Source organism: Podarcis tiliguerta, assembly GCF_965153285.1.
Source record: "Podarcis tiliguerta genome assembly, chromosome: 16".
In the NCBI taxonomy this organism is placed as follows: domain Eukaryota; kingdom Metazoa; phylum Chordata; class Lepidosauria; order Squamata; family Lacertidae; genus Podarcis; species Podarcis tiliguerta.
In genome coordinates, this window is record NC_139549.1 from 28,710,947 (window position 1) to 28,718,799 (window position 7,853).

Here is a 7,853-nt window from a genome sequence, read left to right on the forward strand (position 1 = left end):
TCTCCCTTGAGCCCCCTTTGTCTGTTGGCTTCGAATGTCAGCACATTAATAAAATTTCGTACATTTCACCGACATCATTTCTTTACTAAGTGACTTTTCCAAGTAAGCAAGTTGATTTACAGCAATAACAACCACACATTCCTACTTTGTGGGAAGAAACATTCCCTTACTCAGCCAAAATATTCCCTGTCTACTCCTTAGTATATTTGGAAGCTCAATTCCTACAGCATTGCTTTAGAAACAGGGAAAGAAATTGTACCAGGCCCTATTGCAGCTAAAGGATGGTCCAATGGAAGAGGAGCAAAGCCGTAGCTGATTAGCAGAGCACCTCCTTTGCATGCAGAAGGTCTCTGTTTCAATCCCCAACACTATCTCCCAGGAGAGCTGGGAATGTCCACAGTCTGAAACATTGGCAGTCAGTATGGACAATACTGAAAGAGATACACCAATGGTTTGACTTGGTTGAAGGCAGCATCCTGTTTAAAAGGAGATTGGTTGGGTCCAGGTTTCATTCCAAGGAATTCCCTGACACTTGATTTCACACACACACAACCAGGTGTGACCTGGAGGGGAGATGCAACACAGGTATGGCAGGGCTGTGGTACCAAGCAGTTAGCCCCATCCCCTTGAGGTCATGTGACTCTCCCAGCCCCTGCCAAGAAGAGGTTGAACTCTTTGCAGCAAGGGGCCTTTTGTACCCATGCATGGAGGATACTGAGTAGTTGAGAACCCTGGTTGCTCATGGTTCTCCATGGTGCAAGTAGCCTCCGTGGGTACCTGAGGCTCACCACTACAAGAAGTTGATGTTCTTCATGAGAGAGAGTTGGAGAACCATAAGACCTTGGCAGTTGGGGAGCCAAAGTCAAAAGTGGGTGGAGCAATAAATATACAGAAGACGAGTTTCTGCACATGGTCACGCATCCCTCTCTATCAAGCAATCCCTCTCTATCAAGCAAGAGTCATTATCAGACTACAAGGTCCAGTCAGGCTAAAACGCTCCGGAATAGTGTGAAGCAAGGGTGATGTGGAGTGTGGCTTAGGGTGTGGTTGGAGAGGGGTTGTGGTATGGAAAAGTCCCAAGGGCCAGATGGGAAAGCCTGGAGAGATGTATTTGGTCCCTGGGCCTGAGATTCCCTACCCCTGTAACACAGAGACATAAAAAGAGCCCTGCTGAATAGACAGCCAGATACATCTTGGAAGTCCACAATGAAAGCAGCATATGGGGACTCTACATTCGTCATAGACAGTGCATGGTCCTATATCACTCACAGGAAATATCAGTTCCCTGCCCATGTGAAATCAACCTTCTTCCTATCCTCACATCCAGCCTAAATCTTCTGATGCAGGTCATTGGTCCCTCACAGGAGAGGGGTGGGAAAGGGGGAACACAGACTGGTGCAAAGCAAACATTAATGCACCCCATATCAACTCCTGTGGGGGAATAGGTGTGGTTGCAGAACATCAGGTTTGCTCTGAAGGGGGGATGTATATCTCAGAGCGAATCTTCCTTCCTCCTGTCCACTGGTTCCTAATATGGATTCAAACACTGCAATGAGGAATGGGGTATTAGAGCGAGGCTCATACTCACCGGAGTAATGGAATATTTCTGAAAAGTGCTGCTCCATAGGATGAACATCACTTTCTTTAGGCAAGGGGTGGGTAACTTGCAGCCCTCTAGATGTTATTAAACTCCCATCATAATCTACAACTGGCTATGCTGGCTGGGGGCTGATGGGGACTGGAGTCCAACAACAACACCCATAATGCAGCGCAAGTATGATCAAAATGCACATCTATATTGTTGGAAGGGTGGTGGTTCCGTTGGAAAGACAGAATCCACTGAAACAAGGTGGGATGTTAATTTCTCTCTCCCAATTTATTCCTTAGTTCTAGCGCAATTTCCAGGTACATTCTGTTTTAGTTGAAATTTAGTGGTGTAACCCTCCAGAACCAATTAATAAGGCATTTTTTTACACTGATTTCTCAACACCCCCACTGCAAGTTAAGGAAGTTAAAGGAACGGTCCAGTGCATTGGGTTAAATTTATAAGAAACTGAGCATAGACAAAGCTTCACTGCCTACAAGTTCATATTTGGGACCTCTTATCTTGTAAGAAATGTATTCTACATCCACTAGCCAAGGTGAGTCATTGGTACCAGTTCTATGGTTCTCCTGCTGACAACAAGCTAAAGACCACATCTATCGTTCTACTTCCCCTAAGGCAACGATTCTGGGTATCAGAAGAAATACCTGAAAGACCTCAGTGTGGTAGGATACCTCTGCAGTGCCACAAATCCAACTCAATGGTGTAACGTTGGAAAATGTCAATCACTTCTCCTACCTGGGCAGTTATGTTTCCACAAGGGCCGACATTGATGCCGAAATCCAGCATCGCCTGAGCTCTGTGAGTGCAGCTTTCTCCTGATTGAAGTGCAGAGTGTTTGAGGACCAGGACATTCACAGGGAAACCAAAAGGCTTGTTTACAAAGCTATTGTACTACCAACTTTACTGTATGCTTGTGAAACATGGACTGCTTATAAAGGCCATCTCCAACTCCTCGAAAGTTTCCATCAATGGTGTTTCTGGAAATTTTTACACATCACTTAGGAAGACAGGCAAACTAATGCCAGTGTACTGGAAGAAGCAAAGATCACCAGTGTCAAAGCAATGATTCTTCAACATCAGCTTCGTTGGACTGTTGTGCGGATCCCCGATTATCGTCTTCCAAAGCAACAACTCTATTCCGAACTTGAAAATGGAAAGCGTAATGCTGGTGGTTGACAAAAGAAGTTCAAAGACTCTCTAGGCAAATCTAAAAAAATGTAGTATAAACACTGACAACTGGGAAACACTGCCCTGCGAGCACTCCAATTGGAGAACAGCCTTTACCAAAGGCGTCATGGACTTTAAAGACACTCAAACTCAGGACAAAAGGGAGAAACATGCTAAGAAGAAGGCACACTTGGCAAACCCTCACTGTGATCAACTCCCCCCTGGAAACCCAAGTCCCCACTGTGGAAGGATGTGTGGATCCAGAATTGGCCTCCACAGTCACTTACAGACTCACTTTTAAAACTATGTTTATGGAATACAATCTTACTCAGCTACAAGTGATCACCAAAGAAGGAGGAGGAGGAGGAGGAGAAGAATTTGTTGTTGAATAGGACATCTCTATTTCCATCAGAGTCAAGTTAGAGGGTATGTTGATACAGAAGACCATGTAGGCCACTCACTGTTAGAACCGTGTTTATGAAAGACAATCTTACTCGGCTACAAGGGATCGCAGAAGGAGGAGGAGGAGGAGGAGGAGGAGGTAGGATACACTATGAATGTTTGACATTATTATGGATGACTAAAGCATCCTTCCTTTTCTGCTTCCAGTCAGGTAAGCATGATACACGTTCAATATGTCATTAACTACAGCTTCTTTGGAAACTGAAGGTATTCCACTTTGGAAAAGCAAAAGTTGTTGTGCCATTGTCTGTTCTTCTGTCATGTGATATAGGTGCTGATGATGTTCTATTCCAGGATATAAGGTTAGGTTTTTGTACAGCAGTGTGTCACTGTGCTCATCTTTGGGATGAGGGACCCATCTGATCATCACTGGTAAGTCACTGAATTTTTCACGTTCCTTTCCTTCTCATGGATAATTTTTTTAACATTTCCATCTTATTTTGTCCTTTTCCACATATTAAACTAAGCTCTGCTTAGAGCAGACCCATTGAAATTAATGAACCTAGCACCATTGATTTCAATGGGTCCACACTAAATATGTATTGCATTGGATATAACAACCTATCATTCAATCCAGACAAAGGATGGGAACAAAATTCAATTTTGTTTGCATTTTAATGAGAAACTACCCATTCCACACTTCTCAAATCAACATGAGAATTGAGGCACAATTATCCTTTCAAAATTTTCAAATTTTCAGGCGCAGTCCTCCAACAAAATAATGTGTGCAAAAATATGTGTATTAGGGGAAAGGTCCCCAAAAGATATATTTTCATGATATTAACATTAATAAATGCATCATATTAGGGAAAATAAGTTTCAAAAAAAATTGTGTTATTCAAACCTGCATACAAAAATGTGTGTATTGGGATAAATTCATGCTAAAATGCTGGTGAATTCTCAAGAGGAGTTTTTTAAAACCAAAAACCAAAAAAAAAAAACAACAGCCTCAAATTGCTGTGGAAATGTGGAGAACTTAACTGTAGATTGAAAACAATAAGAAACCCAAACTCACAAACTCTCCCATCCCTAATCCAAACTGAATCTTTGACATAACAATATAAATTTAACTGAAGCCAGACCGGAATGTTCAAATCCCATCTTGCCATTTTACACCTCTCCCCCACTCCCAAAGTTGAGGTATTTACTGGCAAAAGAATTGGGGTATCCCACCTCCTTTTCTTTGGGTGGGCCAATGAGATAAATGTCTGCGGCTCTCTTCTGTGGCTACTCTCAAACTCTTGACATACCCTTTCCGTTGGATGGAATATGCATCAGAAAAGCGCATTTGAGTGATATCATTCTACCAAAGCAACATTAGGAAATGCAAATAATCTAGACCTGGATCATCCGGTCTAGATTATTTCTGCTGAGAAAGTCAGAATTTTTTTATTCTATTCGTAGCCCTTAGCATTTTGAAAAATAGAGTAAAATCAAGGGATACCCTCCTTTATTTATTTTATTTATTAGATTTATCTACCGCCCTTCATTTAAAAAAACTATATCTCAGGGCAATTCACAAACTTGAGAGGGGACAATCCTATGGAAAGATTCACTAGGATGAGCAGTTTAGGATGTGGTGGATCTCCAGCTGATTCCTGATGCAGCTGGGCTCAGACATCCTTAAGTCCCCAAACCTGGCTCAGCATAACATCCTCATTCCTGCTCAACCAGAGCTAGGCTGGCTGAGCTGAGGCTGGTGAAAGTCCTCAAAATGGGACATTCTGGGGGCAGGAACAGAGGGAAGAGGACTTAGGCACTATCCTAAGCCAGGAAGGAAGAATACACTTGTGTAAGGGGATGAGTGTATTCTATGATTTATTCCTAATGCTCTTTGGACCCATAAAGTAATTCATAGTGGCACGGTTGTGAGACATTCACCTGAAAAGTGATGTATGAAAGGCAGAGCACTGAGAAGTATGTAATGAGATGGGCATGTTCTTAGATGTTGGAGGTCTTTATGGATCAAGCTAGCATTAAGAGGAGATCAGAGGATGTGCTCTGCTCCCTGAATGTACAACTTTTTCTTCCTGGTTGATCAGGAAGTTGTACCTTCAGGGAGCAAAGCACATCCTCTGATTTCCTCTTATTGCTAGCTTGATCCAGCCACTCTGGGCAGCTCCCAACAGAATATTAAAGAAACAATGAAACATCAAACATTAAAAACCTCATTAAACAGGGCTGCCTTCAGATGTCATCTAAAAGTCAGATAGTTGTTTATTTCCTTGACATCTGATGGGAGGGCATTCCACAGGGAATCCCTTTTTGTATGCTGTCTTCTAATGGTAGCACATCCATAATATTTAATACATGTCACTGATGGCATTTCTTTAGCAAGGAAGCTCTCCCAGTTCCTGCAAGTTGTTTTCATTTCAAAAGAAAAAGACTTTGGCACGTGGGACAGTATGGGGAGACATGTGTCCACAGGTGTATCGATGCTTTAATTTCCTTTAACAGAAGTGTGAACTTGAAAGGGAAAGTAAGATATGTGGCAAGAACATCCATACTCTGATGTTTGCTGAAGGTGTTATAGTTTATTGATGCAACAGAAAATAATAATAAAAATCTAGAAAGAAAGAAAGAAAGAAAGAAAGAAAGAAAGAAAGAAAGAAAGAAAGAAAGAAAGAAAGAAAGAAAGAAAGAAAGAAAGAACAGCCTGCAAGTCCACCTGGTCCAATATCATCTTCCCTCCTGTGGCCAGTATTGGTGCCTCTTGCAAGTTGAGATGCAGGACATGAATGTAGGAAGCCCATATGTTTTGCTTCCTGTTATTATCTCCAAACCTGGAGAGATGCCAATTAGATACCACAGTCTTTATTAGTTAGCCAAGGGCCATAAATTCTTTTCTTTTTTTAATCATTAAAAGCATGATAAAAAAATCAGCATATCACATCCACACTCCCAACTACAGCACAACAATGCAAACAGGCAATACTCCTTTGCTCCATGTGATTGTCATTTGACCCTGTACTTTTAGTTCAAAGCTGCCCATCAGCTTTTTCTTTTTTTTTTTCCCACCCAACATTTATTTGCTCTAGATCAGCGGTTCTCAACCTGTGGGTCCCCAGATGTTGTTGGACTACAACTTCCATCATCCCTGAGCTCTGGCCTTGCTAGCTAGGGGTGATGGGAGTTGTAGTTCAACAACATCTGGGGACCCACAGGTTAAGAAAGGCTGCTCTAGATCATATTGACAGTCAATTGTATGGGATTTGGCCCATTCCTTTTTAGCAGGACTGCAACTAGGAACCTGGCTAGATCAAATATAATATGATGATTCTAAGCTGTCAATCACAAGGACCAATATATTCTCTTCTCTCCAATCCCCGTTGCCCCCCCAACCATTTTATGATTAATTACTGCTCACATTCACACCGTGCATTTAAAGCACCATGATACCACTTTCAATAGTCAAAGAATCCTGGGAGCAGTTAAGGGAGCTTAGAGTCAACAGCTTTCTCTGATTCAGAAGAAGCACAATTGCCTTCCCTGGAAACAATTTGGACCGTGGGTGGCACTGTGGGTTAAACCACAGAGCCTAGGACTTGCCGATCAGAAGGTTGGTGGTTCGAATCCCCACAACAGGGTAAGCTCCCGTTGCTCAGTCCCTGCTCCTGCCAACCTAGCAGTTCAAAAGCACGTCAACGTGGAAATAGATAAATAGGTACCACTCTGGCGGGAAGGTAAACGGCGTTTTTGTGCGCTGCTTTGGTTCACCAGAAGTGGCTTAGCCATGCTGGCCACGTGACCCAGAAGCAGTACACCGGCTCCCTTGGCCAATAAAGCGAGATGAGCGCCGCAACCCCAGAGTCGGTCACGACTGGACCTAATGGTCAGGGGTCCCTTTACCTTTTATTATAATCATTGTACATATCTTCTGGAATCCCACATGTCCCTTTGGCATCTTGGCAGTGAATCGTGAGGAGATGCTCATCTCCTAGTAACTGTCAGGGACTGGGCAGAGGAGAAGTGGTGGAGACCGCCTCCCCATCCTGACCCTTCCTGGGAGGGGGAAGAGGAAGACAGTGTAGATTTACCACAGGGGTTTGAGGGAGGTCACATATGAAGGGGAAAGTTGGGAAATAATGGGAGAGGAGGAGGAGGCAGAACCAGTTTGACAGCTGGCTGACATGCCTTAAAGGTAGGAAAGCAAAGAGCTCAAAGACAGAGGGCACGTAGCAGCACCTATAAAAGGTAAAGGTAAAGGGACCCCTGACCATTAGGTCAAGTCGTGGCCGACTCTGGGGTTGCGGCGCTCATCTCGCTTTATTGGCCGAGGGAGCCGGCATACAGCTTCCCGGTCATGTGGCCAGCATGATGACTAAGCTGCTTCTGGCGAACCAGAGCAGCGCACGGAAACGCCGTTTACCTTCCCGCTGGAGCGGTACCTATTTATCTACTTGCACTTTGATGTGCTTTCGAATTGCTAGGTTGGCAGGAGCAGGGACCGAGCAACTGGAGCTCACCCCGAACTTTGCTTCAGGATGAGAACAGAAATTGCGCGGTGGCGGCACAGTGGCAGCAGCGGGAGGCTCCATTAGCTAAAGTAGTACCTCAGGTTAAGAACAGTTTTAGGTTAAGAACGGACCTCCAGAACGAAATAAGTTCTTAACCCAAG